Source organism: Nothoprocta perdicaria, unplaced genomic scaffold (genome assembly GCF_003342845.1).
Source record: "Nothoprocta perdicaria isolate Ctin4 unplaced genomic scaffold, notPer1 scaffold_83, whole genome shotgun sequence".
Lineage (NCBI taxonomy): Eukaryota > Metazoa > Chordata > Aves > Tinamiformes > Tinamidae > Nothoprocta > Nothoprocta perdicaria.
This window is the reverse complement of record NW_020456121.1, coordinates 2,769,966-2,795,185: the sequence shown is the minus strand read 5'-3', so window position 1 is coordinate 2,795,185 and position 25,220 is coordinate 2,769,966. Positions and strand designations below refer to the sequence as shown.

The 25,220-nt window shown below is 39.4% G+C and overlaps 1 long non-coding RNA gene across 2 annotated transcripts in view; it reads right to left on the bottom strand.

Annotated features, from left to right (window-relative positions):
* Positions 1–25,220, bottom strand: part of LOC112958284 — a 48,330-nt gene that overhangs the window by 18,379 nt on the left and 4,731 nt on the right. For both annotated transcript variants that reach the window (XR_003251397.1, XR_003251398.1), the window contains exon 2: positions 7,717–7,800. This is a non-coding gene — a long non-coding RNA (uncharacterized LOC112958284). The remainder of the gene's footprint in view (positions 1–7,716; positions 7,801–25,220) is intronic.

Sequence of the window (25,220 nt, the reverse complement as noted above, 5' to 3'; positions counted from 1 at the left end):
AATTTAAATCTTAGGTGTATAATACTGAACGCGTAGGGAAGTGACACCAACAAGAATAAGCATGCACGCCTCTAATCAGAGACCATCACCAGCAAACTACCTCATTGCAGCTCCACTAACAAGGAAACTGCTTTCATTTAGGTCAATTGATTTTTTCCATCTTTCCTGGGGATTTTACTTACTCCAAGATTTTTGTTCACTTTAGTTAGTGAATTCTGTGGTCAGATAAGCCAACTTGGCCCAATTATTTCTAAGTTTTTGATTTGATTATGCTGTTTAAAGTTAAAATTAAACGTTCTAAAAGACCCATTAATTCTATGGTCTTTTGAAAAACACCATCTGTGCCACACTTCATTTCTCAGATGAAGTTAACAAGAATATTTGGAAATTGGTAAACACTACTAGGCAGAGATAATCCTGAGTTACTGTCAATTGGTACAAAATGAAAAGCCCCATGTATGCACAAGGGTCAAGCTTTTGTTAGAGCCTAGACATTTTCTCTCTATTTGGAAAGACCTAGCAAGCTCCTCTTCTGCACCACATAATGTCAGTCCTGAGGGCACACCTTCATATCTTACTGAGGGAGATAAACATTCTATAAATATATGATAAGATAACTATACAATTCTAACTCATGCAATTAAACCATTATTTCCTACATGAACAGAAGGGTGACTTTTGGACCTTAGATGTATTTGTGATGCACATAAATGTCAAATGAAAACCAAGCATTTATGTTAAACTATTAAAAATAAAGCAAGATTTAAATTAAAAATTAGAGTCATTTTAATTAATGGTCACTTTAGTTAACAGGAAAACTAGTTGTTTTAACAAAAATGCTTAACATCAGTATTGTGGTTAATGAAAGCTCTGAGGAAAGTTTCTGTAATTAGTGTCACATGAAATGAAACTTAAGCATCTGAAATCACAGCTACTTGATTAAAAAACATAGCATACAAAAATCTATTACAAAAGATTGTTTTAAGTTTTGCATTCATAACATTTTATAAGTATACGATATAAGTATATATACGATAAGTATATATATATACGATATAAGTATACGTATAAGTATTCTTCCATTTTAGATCATACTTTTCATCAGATCTTTACCCTTTACTTGTTGATATATCAATCTCTGCTTTTTGGTGTCACTGGTATAATTTGCATATTCCCCCAGGTATAGAATAACCACATTTTCTTCCAAAGACGACCTCCCTATATAGGTAAAGTAGATATTCAACTATCCACATGGGTAATACCAGACCAGGCCAGTCATTGCTGAGCCCCTGCTCCTTGTTTTCACCTCCTGGTCGGAGCAGAAAGGCCTGCATACCACATCATAGTGATTGGGCACTTCTTGGACACTGTTAAGGGAAGCAGCCAAAGAATTCAGTGGCCCATGAGGAACCATATATCTGAGTTTGCCTATTTACTGCCTCAATTGGACCTGAGGTCCTTCAAATGAGCACTTGGTCACAGTTGCCCATAAAGTTACCTTCCTCTTTCATCCTTTCGAGCAACTGGGTGCTTTGCCCTCCACATAGGACTGTCTTAAGCCCGCCCTGGGTGCGAAGCCAGGGCTAAACCCAGCAGCTTACACACCAAACAAGGCCTCTGGCCAGGCGCATGGGCACAGAGGATACCRGGAGCTGGAGTCTGGAGGAGCTGGCGTGAAGGCAAGAGGCTGCCACCTCCCCAGATGCCACCCTGGCCRGGAGGCCCTGCTCGCGGCGCCCTGCACATCACGTTTGCAAGGTGTGGTTTGCGAGGCCTGCGCGGGTCTGGTACTTGTTCCCTCACACTCACTCCCAAGCGCCTGAACCTCCTGCTTTCCCAGACGCTCTGCAAAAGCCAAACGTTTAATAGGGCTTGCAAAAGGACTAAGGGTTTGCTTTGCAAATAAAGAAGGGATGAAAGGAACTTTCCTGGGGTTGTGTTGGCTCAATTCCTGTTTGATTGACTGCTCATGCTGTTGCATTGGTGGTTATTAGAGCTGGTAAAAAACCCACAATTTCTGTCCCACAGGAATTTCCCATACTTCAACATTTGTTTCTATTCTGAAAGAGCACTAGCACTTTCAAAATAAACAGTTTCATGAAATCAGTAGCCCTAAAATTAAGAAATGTCATTGTGTTTGCACATGTGCATATTCAACCCAAATCTTTTCCTCCCCCAAACTATCATAGGAGTTGGAGAGGGTTGTATTTCTAGACTTATTAAATCACTATTCAAACTGATTGATCCAACACCTGGGAAGATGACAGGGTGCAATAAAGAGCCGCCACCGTGATGCTTTCCCTCTCCCTCCTTGGCCTCTCTGGAGGACTCAAGATCCAAGCACACAGGGTGCAGGGAGTACGGGAACATTTTGGARATTTCAGCAAACGCTGAGCTAGCAAGAACGGGCTCCCGCAGCCTCCTTTCCTTGCACAGGACACACCGAGGTTGCGCACCTCCACGTTCCCAGGTGCATGCAGACAACATCCCAGGCAGTGCCAAGCACCACTTGGAGTCTACTCCCAGTTTTCACAATCCCAGAGCAGAGCTGAAGACAAGATCTGTCTCCCTTTACCTAGTTCAACTCATTTAAGAGCATGAACCAGCAGCTGGGGGTCACACTAACTACCACAGCTAGCAGCCCTCACCCACCAGCTGCCCAGCACATGAGCACAGATCTGGCCATTCTGCTCCTCTCAAGCCCCAGAACAGAGGGACCTGAGTGCCCCACCATCTCCTCACACCTTCCAAGGCTGCAACAAGACTCAGTTACTTTGCACTGATCATGCCTAGGTCATGAACRCTCCCATCTTTGACTGAACCTTATKGCTCTGAGGTTAATACACTGTGATGCAGTTGTATTATATAGAGTATGACTGCAGGAATGTCTTTTTGACCTAAAATAATCTCTACAAGGTGTTACACTTTAAGGAAATAAGGTTAGCAAGAAATGCTGGATTTTGCTCTAGTTGAAGAACAAAATCTAACAAGGGTGGTTGTCAGCTATTATACTTTTGTACTGAAAAAATTGTACAACCCTTTTAAGTTACATATAATGATTTTACAGCCTTTTAACAAGAACACCACCACTGAGTAGAATTTTAACAGGGGAAGCAGGATTGGTGGTTTTTTYCCCCCCCTATAAACAAGCTAAATACCCTAACTTCTTCCCTGATTTAAACCATGAACTGTATTACAAACAGAAAGATAAGCATCTAAAGCAGCCGTGGTTTTGATAAAACACTCCTAAGTAATGATGATCCTAAGGTACTCGTCCAAGTCCGGGGTCAATCTGACCTTATTTGCCTGTGCTTTTCATTAGGAGCACTCCTTCTGCAGTACCATACTTGTAGTACCTCTCTGAATACACAGAGGATTCATGCTTCAGTTCTGCATGTATTAAGAATGCAGCCATAGCAACTACTAGCATTAATGAACTATTTGCTTATGCAGTAATAATTAACTTCCATTACATTACTTTGTGTGATTACTTTCTTAATTGCCTGAATTATGCATCCATTTAATATTTAATAACCATTCTCAGAAATCAGACACTGGTAAAAAACAAATTGCTCACAGTTTCCTTGCAATAATTAAGCTCACAAGAATAAATGAAACCTTTTAAAAATGAATGCCTTGCGATTATATCCTTGCATATAGAACAAGATCCTAAATTAGCTATTTATTAAGCCTAAATTTAAGACCAAATAGTACATTTTTCACTTACGCCTTGGGAAATCAACCTATACAGTACCTGACATCACCAGCATAATTAAGTGCCATCTATTTACTTTGAGTCACGATTCCTGTATTACTATTTAGAGCATTCAGATGCATGCAGGGGGAAACCTTAAAATGCTTCCTTGGAAAAAAATAGCATTTTCTTTACCTGAAATAGCAGCTTAGTTGTGCTTAAAGTACTGGAAAGATCTGTGAAGCGTAAATAGCCTTCAGATGGGGAGGGTTGGGGAGGCTTTTTGCCTTGTTTTAATTTACATACAATGAAAGTACACTTACCCAGGYCAGGGTCAGGCTTACCAAACAGAATGGAATTGTAGTATATGAAAATAATGTTTACAATCAGAAACAAGCAGTCCGATCTACTTGTTTTTTTCACGTTGTCATCTGTCTGCGAGCCCTTGTGCCCCGCTAGCACCCAAGCAAAGCCGCATGCTGATTTGCAAAGCAATAATGCCATTATGTTATTGCATAGCAGCTTTGCTTCCCAGAGGTTTGCAATGAAGTCAGTGGCTTAAAATGTGCGACTTATTGTAGGTTGCCTTGGCAAACAGGCTGTTGAGCTGGAGAAACCAGAACTGTTGCGAGTTTGTTCTGTTTTCTTGAGTTGCAGCTGTAAAATTGCTCTGCCATTCCACATTGATTATGGCAGCCATGTACAGATGGGTTTATCTGAACCATAACGTTGCTCGGCTGAAGCTACAGGGACACGGGGTTGTTACTCTGATATCCTGTGCATGCATAGCACAAGTGTAATAAGAAAAAATGCATATGTAATTCCAGGCATCCTGTACACAAATATAGGCAATAAACAAAGCAGCTAATCAAAGGGCTCCTCTACCAAAAAACAAAGGAAAAAGCAGAAATGTTGCTCTCCCTTTGCCCATACGGGTGAACCCGCATTTCCAAAATGCACAGGAGCCACAGGGAGCCAGGAAGGAGACATGGGCACATTTTGGGTGTCAGGAGCCCACAAGGGCTGCGAGGCCGAGTCTCTAAACCGAGCTAAATTGATGCCAATCTCGCCGGCTGTTGTTACAGTGGGCAGCATCATTAGGATTTGCTTTTTAAATGATCTCTCAGCCTGTAAGTCTGAGAGCTGCTAGCAAGGCAAGGTTAGAAAGAAAATGATGGCAGCATGTTGATGCTTCACAGACCTCATGATAGTTTCCGTCTGTCATTATTTACGTCTGACTAGATGCGTCATGTCAGCTACCTAGAAGGCACTTTAATATAAAGCTCTTGTTTTCCTCTGCTTTTGCAGATCCAGCCTGGGTACTATTATTTTTTTTGCATCACTACACTTAGGTGAAGCTTGCTTCAATCTCTCTATAATGACACACAAAGAAATAAAAATTGTTCAGCTCATGTTATTATACATGCTTCTATTCTAACAGACCTCTTCAACGCTGTTCACAAAATGGTGAATTTAAATCAATAAACAGACATCTATCAAAAGGTCAACTTAATTTTATCCTTTCTGGTTCTTTACCAATATTTTAAGTAAAACCATTACTTTTCTTCAGCTTCCAAGCAAACGTCCCTTTAGGTGACTGAAGCACCAGCCTGCCCTTTGTGTTTGGTGGGATTCAGTGGTTCAATTAACATGTTATTAATAGCGCTTTATACTGTGATGGATTCTGTCTGGGTCAATGTAAATAAGGCTACAGATATGAAGCGAGTGTCAGTTTTGCCATTATGCCCCTGCCCGGCGGTTCAGCTGCAATGGACCCATTGGCACCGGYTGGCAATGAAGCACACAGGTCACCAACAGCCAGCCCCAAACCCCCTGGCAGAACTGCCCATCCAGGCCAGCCTGCGAGATGCAGCAGGACCCATCCTCCCAGCAAAGCTCTAGCTCCATGTGTTCCTCAGCAGGGCTGCCCCTGAGCCTGCCCTGTCAAACCAGTCCTGCCTACAGGGCCAGGCTTTTGGGCAATGCAGCATGCTCACCCCAAAACTGCTCCTGGGGCCCGGCTCTGCTGGATCACCAGAGCTTGCTAATGCAGCCTCTTCTCTTCTTTTGGCTCCCCACGACRCCCATTTCATCTTTGCATTGTCATGTGGAAAATTAAATGGAAGCTTGGAAAAAAAGACCACATTTTACCTGCAACAGGAGCCTAGCACAGCTTTGGGTGCAATAAATCAACAGCTTGATACTACAAAGATTATTCAATACAACTTCATCAGCTGTATCTTGTTCAGATTATRTGCTTGAATTTCCTAAGATAAAAATGGGGTAAATTCAAAATACTTGTAAGCTGGTGTACTTGTGCTGGGTACAGTCCCTACATCTTCTTAAAAGCATTAGCAGCTACATTACTAGTTACTTAGCTAGGTACAATACTTTTCAGCTTCATAGATGTTTTATATCATCTTCAGCATTTAGTAAGACAGGAAATCTGCAAGTGTTATTTGTCCAAATTAAATTTTAAAGGTCACCAAGTTCTGTCACTAACCCCATTAGAGGGGTGAAGATTTCTAATGGATAAACTGATGTTACCTAAGCAGAAAACGTTTTCCCTTCATTTTAAGAGGACTTTTACTTCCAGCTGATTTCCAAAAGACAGTGCTTTCCTGAAGCTATGGATACAGCTGGCTGAGTTGCTCATTGAGCTAAATTCAACAGATGTTATTTGCATTTTTTTGGTTCCTGAAAAGCCCACAGATGGATCATAATTATTACCAAGGTGTTGCTTTTTTGACATTTTTTCTGTGAGAAATCTATTTAAAGGAAGTTTAAGCTCACAGTAAGTTATAAATGGCTCACTGGATGTCTATGTTATTATTTGCCTCATTCAGTCTCCTAAATCATCTGAGTTATTTTCCTGTTACCTGGTTGGATGATACAAGTGCTACAAGGAATCCCTTGTGCCTTAATAGGTGGCGCATTAACAGTTAATTCTTCTGCATGCATTAAATGGATTTTTCTTCWGGAATAGACTACAATACTCAAGCTAAGCTTTCCGTAGCAGCTTAACATCCATTTGCTTTCCACCAGCACTGTAGAAGTTCATCTGTTTAAATAGAGGTAGGGCAAACATTGGRCTTTTTGAACAGGGCAAGAGACTTCCATAGGATTTAAATACATCTCCCAACTCTCACTTCAAGAATAAAAGTGGTTGCTTGTAAGAAAAAAAACAAGAGGTAGCTATGCTTATTATCAGAAAAAAGTACTGCACAAAAAAAGCTTATTTCACAAAGTTTATAGTGGCCACCTTTAAAATCTTAGGGCATRGTTCAAGTGAAAAGTGTTTATCTCCTATTTTGATATCATTAGTAAATACTAATACAGCAATGCAGTTTGCTCCTCATTTGYCACTTATTATGCTAAGGGTTTTCATGCAGCCTCTATTATAATTACTATACTGCAYGGACAAATGACAGCAATAGCTCTGGACAGTCCATAAGATAGTGAAATAAGACCTGATTAGTTTTTTTCCAAAAAAATACTGCCAAAAAATGGTCTGAACTGTGCTGCCACATTCCCAGGATTTGGGGCTGTGCGGACACCACATGAGACTGAAGAGCAGCTGCTCCAGGAGGACCCCTGGTCCACAAGGCAGSTCTGGGACCTTCCATGGAGCAGGGAGCATTTGGGCAGCACCTCCTTCCTGGTCCCCTTCCCCAGGAATTAATGCTTGGCTGAAGTGAAAGCGAAGTACTGCACGCTAAAAAATGATGAAAAACCACATAATGTCATTTTAAATCTCAAGAGTCCTCTAAATCAAATACTCTCCTTCATTTAAATGTGTGGGGTTTCAAATTCAAGTGCAAAACTTGCCTAGATTTAAACCAACTGTGGACAGGACATTCARCATACCAAGTTCCTCTGCATCTGCTGCATTGGACATTGAGGCTGAAAACCACTATGAACATTTAACACTTGGAAATTCAGCTGTGGCCTGCAGTTTGTAAACAAAGAGGCATGTGCAATASGCAGTTTTTCCTCAAATTTGACAAAAACACTCTGCTTACCAGTGCATCTGGTGTGTAAGCAGCAAGCAGTAGGTGGCAGTCAAAGCACTGAACTATCTCCACATCAGTTCTCACACCGGTTCCCTGCCAAGAGTAACGCAAAAGGAGCATCTTCAGAGGTTTTAAAAGCTATCATTTTCAAAACTATCTTTCCTGCGGCCTCATGCTGTAGCTTCTGTAATAGATAGCAATGAATTTCAGAAGAGCAGRGCAAAGCACTTAAGTTCAGCCGCCTGAGCTGCAGCTCTGAGCTTGTTTGCTTTCTTTTTAAGCTTTAAAATACACCTTTATGGGAAAATTCTCCTRAAGTAAGATGATGATGAGACTTGCTAGGAGTGTCTTGTTGCTAGTGCAGGGAGCATGAGGATGTGTCACAACACCCAAGTTCAGCTTGTCCACACGGCCACCCAGCTGCTGGGCCAGCAGCTCTGACCGTACACGCTAAGGGGTTACGGCCAGTCCTTGTTTCACAGGCACACACAGAGGAAAACCCCACTGAACTAATAGCTCATTGCTCTCCATAGCTTTTGCACTAAGAAACATCATCTCCATCTTTTTCTCYTATAGAAGGGAGAAGCAGCATTAAATACAAGCATCCAGGACCAGAAGGTGTGCAGCAGCACAGATGTCACAGCAGGACCATTAATCAGAGACTACAACTCCACACACAGGCCCTACAGCCCATCTCCTACAGGGTCAGCACAAGCAGGTTCYCCAGCGTCTCCCACACTGATATGCAGCAATACTCAAGTGACAGGAGAACCAAGCTTGGGTTTATACTCTAGGAAATATTAGCAGTTTCATAAATCCATTTTCTAAGCAAGATCCTATCACTTAGAGGTATTTACCAGTTCTTAGAGGTAAAAAGCACTGGGCATCCAGTCACTATTTTATTACAGAAGCTATCCTACTTATAGACCTTCCTGTCCTACTTCCAAATCTTGAAGTATTTGTTTGTACAGGGTGTTTCTGCTAGCTGTTCTTTACTTAAGGGATTGTGTAATAGAAAGGTAATGTAAGGAAGAGGTTCAGTGACTTAATATTTCACTTTCAGATCCCTCTTTCAGGATATTTCAGTACTGCATAAGTGTCATACACTTAATTTCATTGCTACAGAAGTGTGGAAAATCAGTAAGAATTTGTTGTCTCATAGCTTTCTAAGACTGGAGCTAAAACTTTATGACTTTAAGTTCTGAAGCAAGAATATGCTTTGCAAGCAAAGAGAAATGGCCCAAGAAACCCCCTCCATGTCTGGTAGCCAGGGTGTGTTGCTGAACAGGATCATCTAAAGAACATAGCAAATCCCAGCTTCTTACAGGGATTAAGACTACCTTGAGTTTCAATTGATTTGCATCTGAACACATTTCAAAACATGACGGCACAAAACAAACAGAACTAAAAATCAGATCTGTACTCYGCCATCAGTAACATAAAATTTAATTTGGAGGAGTGTTTCTAGCAGACTCGCAAAAGGAGACAGCAAGCTTAAAATTTCAGAGGCTTAGCTGGTTAAACAGTTGACTGAGGACACCCTCCACATTTTAGAATTACTTCATCAAGAGGTCAGAGTGTACATATCCATCTTGTTCTTGCTCAGCAGGCAGAACAAAGTGAGAAATTAAAGTGTTATTGCACAAGTTGTGCAGTGAAACACAATGATAACACAAGGCAGAAACTAGGTAAACCACTATTTTCCTTGGGAAAAAAATTTAACAGTAGTTCTATTCTCACAGAGATTTTATCTAAATTATAATGGTGATATTTCTATGAAGTAAAATGAAAAATTCAAAATGAGAAAACTGAATAAGATTGAATTTGTAACAAACTCAGAACAAGAATCATTTTGGATAGTTGCAACTCTAACTCAGTGCCACACAACACTGAAAGCACTTTGCATTTCAGAGCTCAGTCTGTTCGTGCTGGTCCCAGTTACCATGCCCTAAAAAAAATCCCAGCAAAGTCCCAGATAAGAATGAGGAATAACTTCTGCTAGAATGAAAACCAATACTCATACTGATATTTGGTCTTAATCTGAAATTTTTATCTTATTGTAAACCTAGCATATTTCCTGAAAAACCAAAACCTATTGTCATTGAACTACAACTTTTTTTCCTAAAGATAAAGGAAAGCAGAAATCTAATTCAGCTACTACTTTCAGTAGCAGAAAAATTCTCAGTGCTAAATATTTCAGATGTATCTGCGTAAGTAAAAAAAGGATTCAATTTTTTGCAAGATCAGACTGATCTGTCATCCAGAACTCAACAGAAATTAGAAGCAAGCATCCAAAGGATTCCCTACAGTAGCAAGTAAAATGAATAAATATCTTTGATAAACACTGTGCAGTAGCAGGGTAATGACTCAAAGCACACACCTCCAGCCCAGCTGGCAACTGAAGGCAACAGAAAACTTTATTGCTTTACAGCTTCTTATAAGAGACAGGAATTCTGCAGTACTTCCAGCAACCAAACATCTCTGCAAAGCAAGGTGAGCTGTAACTCCACCACCTCAGTTCACCAGGACACAAGAAATTCACCCAAAACAGCTGCAAAACCAATATGRACAAATTGGTCCTATACAATAACAGACTGCTGCAACAAGTGTATTTTAACAAGATATTTTAGGCACACTAATATGATATTGATGGTGGAGTAGGCCACTTTTTTGAACTAGGTTCATCAGCCACCAAAACGAGCACAATCCATTGCCTGAACACAATTGCTGCAATTAAACTACTGTTATTCTAGTAAATTTATTTTTAAATGCATGTTCATGATGCATTCTAAGGTACTGCTGAGTTACATTAGCCAATGTCCTAGACAAATATTTAAACAGGTGCTAATACAGCCACATAGCATAGGCCTACACATGTAACATCATAAATGAACATCCTGACTGAAAATAATTGGTCAGCTTTCTCCACAACACTCCCTTTGTTATTGCTTACCCTGTTTAGGGTAGTGAGAATATTCTTGTGCTAAAGGAAAATCCCCCACAATGCAGGAACTAAGTATGTCAAGATTGGCCYTTTGTTTTTCCTCATTCCCCTTGGTTGCTCTACTTTGCACCTCAGTTTCCTTTATAAGAGATGCTAATCTCTTAATTAAGATTAGGAGATGATTAACAAAAATGTATATAAAATAGGTAGCAGGAAAAACAGGGTCACTAATACCCAAAGAGCTCAGGCCTTCCTAGTCTTTATTTATAGGGGATTGACAGTGCTAAAAAGGCATGGAGAGCATCAACCAAACTTGGGAGCAACCTAAGATCACTAGCCAAAGTCACTGGGGGATTTCAGGCATTCCTCAAAGTTGTCATCTCCTCATTCTTTTCAGGCTCAAAGTGATTAAGTTCATAAACAGGGCACATGGTAAAAATCATAAAYCAGAATTGGCAATTTCTACAAAACAGGCCTTTCACATTTATCATTGCATCACAAGAGCTTGAAAGGAGCAAACCAGCCTCAAACACTAGGGCAGCCACTTAAACCAACAATTTAGAGCAAGAGAGGCATCTCAGGGGTGAGGAACATTGCACGAAAAGGACATAACCTACTCATCTGTTTCTACCAGTKAACAAAAATGGGAACTCTGAGGGAAAATAGAGGGCAAACATGCATGGTATTTCTAACTTGAAACACTTTCAAGTTCCTAGTGTTTTTCAGATTTCCTGGGCTTGTGATTTGTGCCGACAGGCACTTGAGTTCTTGCTCCATCTCCCCGAGACCTCTACAAACCTCTCTGAGCATCCTTTGGCAGTGCTACTCACTTATGGAAGAGATGCTTCCTACTGTTCTGGGTCAATTTTCTCTAGGCTTCACGGTGGCTCTCAGCTCTTGCACTGAAACTGAAAATTCATCCTCCATCCACTCATGATTTTATAGACCTCCATCAAACTCTTCCCCCCTCCCCCCCACCAGGTAACTCCAGCCTACCCAGCCCATCCCACTAAAGGGCCTTGTATCMCTCATTTCCCTCTTCTGCATCCTCCCAAGCCTGATACGCCCTTGTTGAGACAAGTCAATAAGAATTACAGTTTCCAAGGTGCAGATAAACAACATCATTATGCCACCATATAGATCTGTTCTGTTTTGTTCTTTAGTCCTTTCCTCATAATTCCTAAAATTTGATTTGCTTTTTAGCCTGTTGAGTACAAGCTGATGTTTTCATGGAACTATCCATCATAACCCAAGGTCTCACTACTGAGTGGCACAGACAGCTCAGAGCCAATTTTATATGTGGAGCTAGGACTGCTTTCCCCCCCACATGCATCACTTCACATTTATCTACACTAAATTTCATCTATTTTATTACCCCGTCAGTCTTTTCATATCTTGTATAATTCTTTAGTCTGCCCTCATTTTCACTACCTTGAATAATTCTGTATGAGCAGCAAACAGTCAGGTTGCTACTCTTTCCCTTTGCCAGTTCACTTATGACTGTAAATAGCAGAGAACCTGTGGAGCAACCCTGGTGAACCCTCCCCATTAGGTGAACTGATTTGTTTCCTGTCTTTTGACCAGTGCTCCAAGAGAGGACCTCTCCTCTTACAGCTTAATTTCCTCAATGGCCTTCAGTGAGGAAGATTCTTAAAAGCCTATTTCAATTTCAGGTAGAAGATACTTAAATGAATCACCGTTATCCTTGTTCTTTTTGACCCCAAAGAACTCTAAACATTTTTTCATGAGACTTTTAAACAGCTTAAATATAAAGCACTTTGAGATATTAGAGGCAATATGAACTATGTGAGAGAAACCTGGTTTTCACTCAGCTCCAGAATTGATTTTTTTTTTTTCTCCCGTTCTGACTAGGCAAACTGCCATGATCCACCATTCCCTAAACTTCAGTAAAAGCAGCCCAATGAGCAAGGGAAATAACCCAGTCCAGTTTCCTGTTGATTTATTTCTGACCAGCTTTGATACCTCACAGGGAATCAAAGCTCTGTTGTGTCCAGATCTCTCCTAGAGTCACCAATAGTGAAACTTCAGTGGAAATGAAGCTACTTGATAAAGCTTAAAGCTRCTCAACAGATGCAAAACCTCTTCATTTCTTTGAAGAATTTTTTTTGTCACTAGCTGAAGGAGGCAGTGACAAAGCCAGTAGCCACAAGCCCCTTTGCCGTAAGAAATGGGCTTCATAAACCTTCATTATGATGAAAAATAAGCTAAATATCTAAATAACACCTAGGGTTACTAAGATATTTCTAATATACAGTGGACTCATCCAAAAGCTCTATAAAGGATCAATTATTTTTACTTGTATCCTAAATGGCTGTAAGATAATAGCAATTGCAGTTTACAAGGAATAAACATTAAAGGCTTTTATGAGTTATGCTTTGGAGCTTAACTAGACTGGCAAGAGCCTCCCCCTTGTGCAATAAGCCAAGCTCACATTGGCATGGCAAAGGGGGGGGTTACCTGACTAGATGAGAAAATGACTCACTATTAAAGGCACCTGTTTGCAATTATATTTAAGCACATTGCCTGGGCTGATTCCTCCACTTTATTATTTGGAAGTTTTCCTTGAAGAAGGAATGCTTTGCTTGCTTGAGGGAAGCTTCTTATTTTGACCCAACTGCAGCATTCACAAACACAGCCATAAATTTACCTTCTGAATGAACATTGGCAGGGAGAAGCAGCACAAAAACACTTGGGACRGCTACATGCATAAGGGGCTGGCTTCAATAATCTGCTCTGATCCAGCCATTTTTGAGTGGTCTAAATACCAAGCACTAACTTCAGCAGTTGTATATGGAAGTTAATCATGGGATGCTCATACTTGCTGCTGCTTCTGCACACAAATCCCTGCACGGTGGCTGCAGGACATATAGCCTGGCCATGGGGTCCACCAGTACACATCTCTTCTGATGAGCCCGTTTTGGGAGACTACATAATCAACAGARGAAGAGACGTCCGAAAAAAACAGTCATAGTTAAGTAATTTGATCTTGGGACAGAGGTGAAATAGCACTTTTACAAGGTGAAAAACAAAATATTTGAGTTATCCAAACATCAGAATTAAAGAGAATAAAAAATTCATTTCACACACACAGAGCAGTTTACCCAGTTTCCATATACAAGTATGAAATAATTTTGTTTAAAACTTAGTTACAAACAGTTTATGAACTGACAATTGTGCTCAATGGTCATGATGGAAGAATGTTATAGCTCCAATTCTTATACACATGCAGTTTAGCTTAGACTCTGCTGCTGCCTGGAGAACTGCCCTTCTCATTTATCAGAATAAAACACCTCAGTGCTTAAAAATTCAGGTAAAAAGTCCCAGCATTAGCTGCTTAAAGTTGTGCTTCTAATACTCTSCATGGGCTTCAACCTGGTCTGACTTTTGACAAACTGTACTCTGCTATTTAAAAGCCTGACCATAGATTTGAAAGCCTAACTTTAAGCAGTCAGATTTGAAACTTGCAGCCTTATTTACTAAGGAGGAGAATAAAGGAAGTAAAATACCTTGAAGACAACATCGGGGAAGGTATTAAGCTGCTTGCTTGTAAATCTCAGTATGAAACTCTGCACACAATGAGGGGATATATTTCTTACCTTTAAGCAAGCACTTAAAACTACAACACTTGTGCAGGCAACTGGAAAGATGAACTTACTGATCTAGTAATTTCTAGAACCTATTTTTCCAAAGAGCAGATTGAATCACAGGTAATAACTAAGCCCATTCTCTCATACAACTGATATTAGGGGATGCAGATTTATTAAATCCATGCATGGAGAGTTTTCTGGATTAGGCAACTATAATTCTTTTGCATTCTGTAGGCATGGAAAAAACCCTTGAATTTGTCTAAAGGAAACTAACTTTTTTCCTACAATCTCAGAATCGGAAAAGTAGAAGATAATTTTTTTCTTAATGCAAAGAAGCTCCAAGGCTAGAGAAATGCTTTGTTCAGTAACAGAGCTGGTAGCCATAGCAGAAGTCGGCTATATCCACTGAAACAGAATAAACCCTCATGTCTCACAGGATGAGCCTTTCTTCATCAGTACTGTATGAGAGCAAAAGGCAGAGCTGCCTGAGCACATCTGACCTATAACAATGCAAGCTGGTCAAGTACAACAGAAAACACTTAGCAAATTAAGAGTAGTTTTTCTTTCTCTTCATTGTCTATAATGATAGAGCCCATAGATGCAGCCCATCTCAAGGATCTTATCACAGATCTTGCCCATCTCAACAAAACACTCCTGGAAGAGTCAGTGATCAGTACCACAGGAGGGACTGAAACCAGCAAAACTTCTATGACTCAAATCTTGCAAAGTTGTCATGAGCCATGAAAAAAACGCAAAGAATCTGTATAGACTGAGAGCAGGGATTACAACAGTTAGAAACACACATACGAGCCAAAAACCATCTTCATTGACCTACAATATGATGACACAGAGGCTACAAGCCTAGAACTAAATATGGACTGCTCCTTTACAAAATAAGGCAGACAAACACCTTACTGTGCTAGGATTCAAATCTAATTCCTGCATATGCTGGAGCTTTTAGAATAGGATCAACACTACCAGAATAACATTATTTTCAAATTATTTCATAAATCCTTCTTTTAGATGGGTTACAAACTAATTCAAGAATGTGAATGTTCCCAAATTTAATGAGCATTCATAACTTGGATCCAACTTCTCTGCATCCTGAGGCCAAGTCCAGTTGTCRCTAACGCGCACACACACCCATATTCTTATTTCTTGGAAAAGAAAAGGTGTTTTGGCTTTCACTTCTCAGGGCTGAAATTAAGACAACTGCCAACAGAATAATAATTGGAAGTGCTACAAAAAAAATCCAGTCAGTCTGAAAGGGGAGTTGCAAGAGCTATAGACCAGCAACAAAACTTAACTTTAGAAGTTGCACTTACCTATAGAATATATTACAATAAACCTGAAGCACTCCTGTCATGTCAATCACAATTTGATCTGCTAGAAKCGCCTAATTTAGATTTTTAGTTAGGCTACATTTAGAAAGGTTTGGTAGTTATTACTAATAGGGTGTTTTTTTGGTTCACATTCCTTAGAGGGATCAGAGGCTGCTAGGGCTGTCTAAGCACTAAGGAACATTCATAGGGAGCATTTAATCCACATTGTGCAGAAAAACCATCACYCTGCAAATTAGAGCTGAAGGAAAACCTCACAGATTAGGGTCCAGTTTGCAGAATCATAAAAGGCTACATAACCTTTCAAGTCTGTGCATCAGTTGGATTAATTTCTTTTGTATATTAAGATTATACAGAAACAACACAATGGAACATATAAAAGTGATAAAACAGACCTAAGCTTGGCTGTAAATACTGCTTTTAAGCATATTCTATTATGAGCCACAGGAGGGGAAAAATGAAAAGGCCCTCTTTGCCAAATATGTATCAGCAATCTTTTTCCTGGCAGTATTTATTTTATCAAAAAAGAGGGTGAAAGAGAAGCTTTTTATAAGCACTTGAAACATGTGTTTAAGCCATTGAAACTTCTAGACCCCATTAGTTTGGGATATCAGCTCAAACACCTAAAGCTGATTTGCTACAGGAATGAGTGTCCAGTACTAAGCTAGCAGCTTGAGCTATTTCTCCATAAAGAACTAGTTTGTTCTATATAAGTGACAACTGCATATATTATCAAGACCTCCAGTTAMAAGGAAATACATAGAGGCTTTGAGACAAAAAAACTTTAAAAGTCCATATCACAATCATTTGGTTTATGCTGTAACAGCCAATAACTTTAGCACAATTGTATAGATTCTTAATGGATACAGATATATTCTAAAAGAAAAGATATATACTTAATAGATTTGAAGAATATAGTTCTATTGATACAAAAAGCTGTGGGGCAGCTAAAGTGCAGGCCAGTCCACAACTGAGCTGATATTAAATTACTGTGATATTAAATTGTGAAGACAGACTTTTTGGACACTAAGACACAAGACATATCCTAATACTGAGCTTCTAAAATTAGGTGCACAGAAGTCACTAAAAACAGTTTGTTGTTTTAGGCCAAAGGTTTTTCAGGCCCTGCTCAAAGGGTTCTTATTTGTAGAAATGTCTAGTTCCACTTTTCTCCTGGCCTCTACCCTGGCAAAACAGCTCCTTGCATCCATCCTAAACTCGGAAGCCTTAGCTCACTTCTACCACGTCTTCCTCCCATCCCAGGAAGGCATCCAAGTCCCTCTCCCTCGTCCRCCTCCAGCAATTCCCAGGGACAACACTCCCCAAACCCTCTCCTGCTACCTCTGTAGTCTAGCGTAAGTAAAGCCTAAAGCATAACTAAGTCTAACACTTAACTAAAGCTGAGAGAACAGGCCACATGTGATAGTAATGTTGAAAAATACAGGTCTTGCTATTGAAAGAGACAGCTCACAGCGCTGCAGTGTAACTACATACCTCACTTCTCTGTTAGGTTGCTCAAGAAATGCTACTCTGCAGTTTCACAAATAGTCTAGACAGTCAAATTCTACTAGTGCTATTAATGTATATTTTTATTAGACTGGTTGCAGTAGAATGGTGTTTTGGTATTTTCTCCTTCACTCTGTTGTCTATGTAATATTTTCTACACATTTGTGTTATTTTACTTTTACATTTTTAATGCAACTGCAAGAATGAAATATGAAAGACTTGGGTAGACAGAAGACGGCTACAGAAGCCTTTTGGTGCCAAAGTCTTGAACTGGCTCAGCTCCCTTGCTGGTTGCTATTATGCAGTGTTTCCAGTATTTGGAATATTTTGCAGATGAAGTACATGAGGGTTGCTCTATTCCGAGTGACATGTAGTTAGTTATTCACTCAGGACCTCATTTACTCCCAGGGCTCTAGACCAAAGCAGCAACAGCACTGGAGCTGCATGTAATTTTTTTTTAAAATAGCCATAAATACCTTGTTTGGGCAAACTGATAAATAAATCTGGACAAGCAAGTATGATCTGGCCCTTGTGCATACATAAGATGAGGCTTTTGTGAAACAGAAAGAAAAAGGCATAAAAAGAAATGGTCTAAGGAAACAGACCACACAGTCAAACAAATGGGCTCACAGAACAAGGGACTTACTGGGAACAACTGAAGAGTGTTAACAAAAACTTACATGTGAAAGCATGGGCTGAAGAGATTATACTGCAAACCCAGAAAAATAATTTTGCAAACAGAAGTAGCACTGGCAATGAAATAYCTCAGAGATCCATGGAGACATAACAGCAACAGTATTCTTCAAGAGATAATATCCACTGAAAACAACATTAACTTCTAGATATTGAAAGTTATRCAACCAAGGTTATGCAGCTGGTCATTTTGTCTTTCATCTTTTACTTATGAAACTCAGTTCAGAAAATCTGGCCTGCCTGGCTGACAGTGCATCTATCCACAACAGGAAAGTTTCAGTCATGCTAATACAAAAGCATTTCTGTGCCAGTGAGTGTAACTAGGACAGTATAAATATGCTTCTATCTTTGCAAAACTGCCTTAGCACAGTCTCAGCCAAATCTGAGGAAAGATTCCTATTTTTCTATGAGTCTAATGAAAAGTGCATTCATTTCAGAAAATGAATGTGTACTTGTGGAAATTACTGCAGTATTTGCTGAGAGCTGAGGTACCTGTYCCCCAACTCCACAACAGGTCCAGCAGCTTCCCCAAGGGCATTTTCTCTGCAAGGGGTAGGAACTGTCAAGCAAGACACAGCAGCTTAGTAGTTCACTATCATTCTATTAATGTCCAAATTTTAGATATTTTGGTGTGCTAGGCCTCTGTTTATGATGTCAGGTTAACAGTCTCACAGGCTGCACAGTCCCTCCCTGCACATCCAGCTCCAGTCAGAGGGAACTCAACAGCACAATAAGCATCAGTAACACAGGAATGTGAGTACTCTGCATAGAGCCATCATTAACCTTCTCACTCTTGTTACTACAAATCAGTTGGTACTGATTTACACATATTTCTGAAGTATTTTTCCCTGCATCAAAGGCAATTTTACTGTGATGCACTCAGTATTTAAACTGTGARAACAAGCCACAAGACACCGAATTAGTCATTCCAACCCTTTCACTACWTCACACTTATTGAATCCAGTACTACTTATTGCGTTTGAGCCCAGAGCAAACAATGCTTTCATTACAAAAGTTTTCAGCATCTTTAAAATTCCAAGTGTAACAAGTCATGATTTTATAAATTGATGTATTTTTAACAGACTTAAGTCTATTGACTGGATATTTGCAGTGTATCAGAAGGTAAAATTTATCCCTGAGATTTTCTTTAGGCCATTCTAATATTTTTGCATACCGCACATACATAGAAAGGACAAGATAACAGTAATAAAAACATGCAACAGCTCACATGAAGAGCTCTGCAGCACAGGGTATGTGGTTACTCCTTTTCTGAGTCACRCACAGACCACTTGCTAGATACAAACTTTGAGGTCCCATGGTTAAATGATAAAAGTACTGAACAAGGTCATGTTAAGTGCAATGTTTTCCAAGCTCTCTAATTTCTATTTTCACTCAGAAAAGATAATATGGAAGAAATGAAGGCTAAAGGAACATCAGTCAGCCTTTTCCAGAACAATTAAGTATCTTTTCTGATCRTACTTAAATAACTCAAATTCATCCAGCACAGAGCTTGAAGTTGATTTATGCCATATTTTCATCCCTTTTTAACTATAATGCTCTGATTTTATCTTGCTTACAGGATACATTCTCAACCCAACTTCTTCCAACAAGTTTGTCCAAAGTGCCATTAATCTGTAAAAACAAATTCTCCTTTTAAATACAGAAGTTTCCTTACTTTTTAGCCTTACAGAACTAAGCAGGTTTAGAGAAAAAAAAGTAGAATTAGCATATGCCAGCTGCCCCTCCAAGCATATGTATCAATTTTCTACCATCATTTACCTGTCCAATTTTAGCTCACACTTGCAGCACATCTTTAAGCATTTCGGTTTTCACTGCCTCGGTACATCAATGCAAGGTCAGAACCTTTGGTGCTACAGCRATTACAATAGTTAATAAACATTTAKGTAAAGAGGACTACAGTTCAGCTCSGACTGCCCTTTCCCCCCTGCTCAGCAGGCAGGACGCCAGGTACCTGCCCTGTTCCTTTTCTGCCCAGGCTGGGTGTTCCCTTCCGCAGCTCCTGACAGTAGTCGCAAAGACGGCTGTTAGAGACAGATCAGTGAACATTGCTATGGGTTTATGACAGCTTTATTACCCAACACCATTCTCTAAAATCAAAATAAGGTGACTAGAAGTTCTAAATGATCAGTCAGAAGCTTCCTGTCAATAGAATCAAAGATGAGAAACAACAGAGCTGCCAATACAGAGGTTACTGGAGTTTCATAATATTGTCTGGAATGACARCTGGTTTCTAGGCAATACTAGAAGGATCTTTCAAGATCACTGGCTTCCTCTTTTTCTCATTATTTACCTACACTGGAGTTCTTCAGGTGCTGCAGGCTAATTTCTGTGCCATCCTCCTCATCTTCACAACTAACATCTAATGTCTCACAACCTTTGCCATTTCCTAACCATTGTCTTCTGCTAGCTTTGTAACTTCTTTACTSGTAGTGAGTAGCATTTCTTAAAATTCCTTATACTTTTCCTTCAGGTTTAGGGGAAAAATATGAAAGATTTGTGCTAGCATTCAGGGACAATTTAAATTGCAAAAGGATATCCCATTTGTTTCAATGAAATCATAACTTCTCTCCCAGGGGAGTTTCACTGTACAGGCATATGTTTTGCTTAGCTATGACAGGATGCACAAGTCTAAAAGGCCGGCATTAATTCACTACAATTTTTGACACCCTTCACTGGAAGATAACATGCATATAGAGCACAAATATTATAATGTAGGTAAATTAGCTGTCTACACACAAGTGCAGTGTGTGTGGTACTTGCCCGAGTAGTATGGATATTCACGCTTACATTTCTCTGGTTATTTTGAAGGCAACGCAATGGTTTATGAATTTCTATCGGAAAAGGAAACCTATTTTCTCATAGGAGAAGCCAAAATACTTTTAACTGATGGCCTTGTACAATTTAAAGATTTGAACAGGACCACTTAAACTGCAGAATTCATTTTGACTTTGAAACTCCGTGATAGAGTCTTGGAGTCAAATGATTTATCAATATTTGGAAAACAAGCTTTGTAGGATTGCTTTCATTTAGGAAATGAACATGGGGAGGTGGGTGTCAATAATGTCATGCTTATTCCCAGATATCAAACAACCATGTTCCTTTGAAAAAAAAATCACAGAACAGAAAAGCAACAGCACGTTTCTATTTACAAAATATCAAAACCACCTCTAAGATCTGTGGCACAAGAAATCTCTCTCCTTGCTGCATCCCATTTTTCACTGTAGCAATCTTCTATCCAGGGCTTTTCTCTGACCAGGTCTGTCCAAATGCCCTGCTCTTGGCATCCAATTTTTCCAGTTGTCTTAAAGATTTTCTTGCTTGAACCTGGAGAGTCTAATTTGGTTTAAATTTTTAAACTATATGGCCAGTTTTGGTTCAAAAGCTTTCCTGATGTCAGACGTTAGCACTTGAGCATAATACTAAATGCCAASTATGGTGGCAGCATTTTTTTCTGAATATTGTTTCTGTGTATATTTTAACTGAGTTAAATAGAGACTAAATTTATCAAATGAGGTACCATCTCCAAGAAAAATGGGTAAAAATTAGCTGCAGCCTCAATTATAATGTTTAAGTATTTGCAGAGTTCAATTTTTATGTACTGCTCTAAAAGCAAGAAGTTTTCTCACTTTACACAGCTCTAAAAAGAAATTCTAGGCAGATCACTTTGCTTTAAGCAGATGACACTGTCATCAACAAATCTAGTTACAAAGCATTTCAAGTGAGACTCTCAGATCCCTTTGAGAGCCTACCCCATCTCTAGAAAAAAATAAAGTACCTTACAAAATGCTGATTTATTGTCACAATTTACTTTTAAGGGCTTTATTGCCTAACAATAGATCAGCTAAACTTGCTTTAGGCATTAACAACAGTACATTAGTAGGCCAATCATAACGCTAAAAGTTTAATTTGTAAGCCAGTACAAATCATTATTGTTTCACAAAATGAGGTTTCCATCCTATTACTAGCATTTATTAGTAATGCCAATTTTAGTCTAATTGTAGGTTTGATTTAAGATGCTTAAATCAATTTTATTGATAGGCAATGTCATCTACAATATATTAGACACAACCAAGAAGTTTACAGACAGAAAGCTAACCACATAGCAGTAGAAAAACACTTTTTGCTGTTCCCTCCACCTTGTTTATTCAGAAGAATCAGGTATAAATGATGCCCAGAGCGATACTAGAAAGAAAAAAATCCACTATAGAGTGATACTATTTATCAGCTCTTATAATCATCTGCAAWGGTTTCTCTTCCCAGTGGGATAAGCTAAGTTCCTGTTAAATTCAGAGTTTCTCAGTAGAACTGTTGTACTTTAATCCAGTTTAAGTGACRAAGGTCTTGCTTTCTTATAGTAACACCAAGAGACTCTGATATCCTTGAAATACTGCASACTTCACTGTATTTAAGAGTCTGCATCACAGTTAGGGACCTTTGGAAGCCCTAGTCCTATCAAGTCAGTGATAAAATTCTGGACCTAYAGCCATAATCTTATTCCTAGAGTTTAAAAGGAGGTTTCACTTTGCTGGAGGCCTTGAAAACATATGAAGGTTGATAGTTTTAACTTGAGGACATTCACAAGGCACACCATCTGCCTTGGTTTTGGGACTGCACAGCAATAAGATGAGATCCTGAGAAGTTGCAAAGAGAGRTGAGAGAAAAACACCATGCCCAACACGCTCCTGGGAGGGCACTCAGCCTCACTGGTACCTAAAGACATGAGGCAGCCAAGATGCAAGGTGCTTGTCTTAGCCTTTTGTATCGAGAGCCTTTTTGGATGACAGAAGCTTACCATCCAGGATCAGAACAGCATAATGCCTGCCATTAACAATATGTTGTAGACCCTTTAAATATTAATGTAACCCTCAGTCTTTCCACTGGCCACTGGTTTTTAGCTGATGTCCTTTCAAAAAACTCTGGAATAAAACAATCAAACAAGGTGGGCCAAAAGCAACAAGTACATGGCTGCAGAGTGAGTGGAAGTCAATAACACCCCAAAATTGGTGGATACCACAGCTCAGAACGGACAGACAGTAGGGATCATACATTAACTCAGCAGCTTGAATGGGGTGAAGTGCATTGGCTTGAAAATCTCCTCCTTTCAACACTCTCTAGGGCCTTGGGAAGCCAATTACCAAGAAAATCTGTAATCTGCCTCTTTACACAAGCTCTACTGAATCCAATTCCTTTGTTTTTTTCCACTTTCTTTTTAAAAAATACCAATAAGTTTAGGTTTTAATTAGGAGTTAAAGTAAAGAGGATGTTATGACTGGAGTGGAGACCTCTTTAAAGCAAGCAGTTTATTAGTCTAAGCACTCAGCAACAAGAAACCCAATTTCTTTTTGATTTTATACTGGCAAAATTGCTAATGTGAAGAGAAGCTTTCTTAAAGATATCACAGAAATATAGAAAGCAATGCAAAAGAAGTTTTCATTTTGTTTTGCTTATTAAGCAGCCTTATAGTTTTAAGCTGTAGTAGTCAGTTAATCACTGAAAAAGTCCTGACTGCAATTAGTAACGATAGATAAAAAAACACACACTCATAAGATAGGTCTTGAGAAAAGCAAACACATCTATGCTGCTACTGAACCCCCAGATTTGTCCAAAAAACCTGAGGCTGAACTATTCAAAGTAAATGGTCAGGGAAAGAMTATGTTCCTGGTACAGCACAGTCACTTTTGCATCTCTACAGGCAGCAACACAAAGCAATTCAACAAAGATTAGGCAGCAATACTCTAAGTAGCAACAGATAGCTAGAATATAAATGCAAGTCTTCCTTTCATCTTTCTTACAGAAGCCTATTAAAACACAACTGTGGAAGGATCTGCAAAACAATGCTAAGTATTGCATGGAATAGCACAGATTTTGTGAAAGCTTTTCCAACAGATAATCCACAGCTGTACTGACACCAGACAGGACACAGCAGGAACAAGGAGGAGGAAATACTTGAAATAGCTCCTTGGGCATCATGAGCTGTCCTAGCTGCTCAAGCTGCAGCATGAAAGACAGTGAGGATGATCTAATAGATCTTGGGCATAACCCTGCTCCTTCCCCTCTGTGGAGCACCTCAAATTCAACAGGTCCTTCTCACAGCTGCTGGCTTTGGAGCTTTCCAAGGTAACACCACCAGCACCAGCCATGGGGAAGGAGCTGGGCCCTCCACTCCAACAGGGAGGCCCAGATAGGGTTAATTTGCTTTAYCTCATTAATTGGCACCTAAGTCATTGAAACAGGGACTGTTCGCACCAGCTGGGGTGTTCCTGGAAATCTATAATGTTTCTCCATCTCCATTTATAATGGATCCATAATCCAGAAAGTCTTCCCTGAATGACTCATTTCAAAAGCCTGGTCTATATTTAAGAGCTATGATATAGTAGAGCATTCACAAGCTCTCCTGGTTTAACCAGACGCTTATATTGTTCAATAATGTCTCTTTAATGCAGCCTGAGACTTTGTTCTGTGAAAAAGATACAAAAAGGTACATGCTCTATCGGTACCAACAGAAGTCCTAGCGTAAATAAATTGCATTTAATATTTATCACCAGCCAATATTGCTAAGCCAGCAAGAATTTAATACAGACCTTAWAAACTGAATTTTACTTAAGAAACATGACAGGCTTGAATCAAAAGCTGTTCTTCAAAGCTGCTGGGGGACAGCTCCACTACCTTCAGTTAAATGCAAGATGGACTTGGTCTTGAAGGTCAAATTGAATGTTTGATTTTTATTCAGTACTTCCCACTGAGAGTGGGCACACTACATACGAAGTGAGGCAGAAATATATATGCTTTTCATTTCATATATGAGAACATATACATCATGATTTAATATATTCATTCCTAGCCTGTGTATGTACTAAGTAAATATAAAGACTAGAAAGGTATGCATTATTCCTTGCTAATTTTGTCCTAAGAGCTATAGATTTAACTTGGAACCCAATCTCCATTCTTTTCCACACAACATATTTCATATATTAAATTACAAATATGCAACACAGGATGTCATTTGGATGTCAAAGAAGCAATCAGCTGAAGATGACTATCATTCAGAAGCCACTTAAAGGCAAACTGCAAAGAACAATTTTTTTAAACCTTTAAAAACTCTACAGTATATTAGGAATGCAGGAATTGCTTCTATTACTGCCTGGAGTGCTGAATTTTTATTCATACTTAGGATTATTGCCTTTACAAAGTACTAAATCCAGCAAGCACACAGCATAAATTATAACAGTGATTTCTATGTAAAAAGATGTGTAGCTGAATTCTGAAAGTACAAAACAAAATACACAGAGAAATAACAACTCTTGTAAGTCAGTAGCCAGAGTCATCAACCCTTAGCAAAGGCCCACATCTATCAGCAAATCCCACTTTATATCCCAGTTGAGCCMCTTGTGTCCAAGTGGT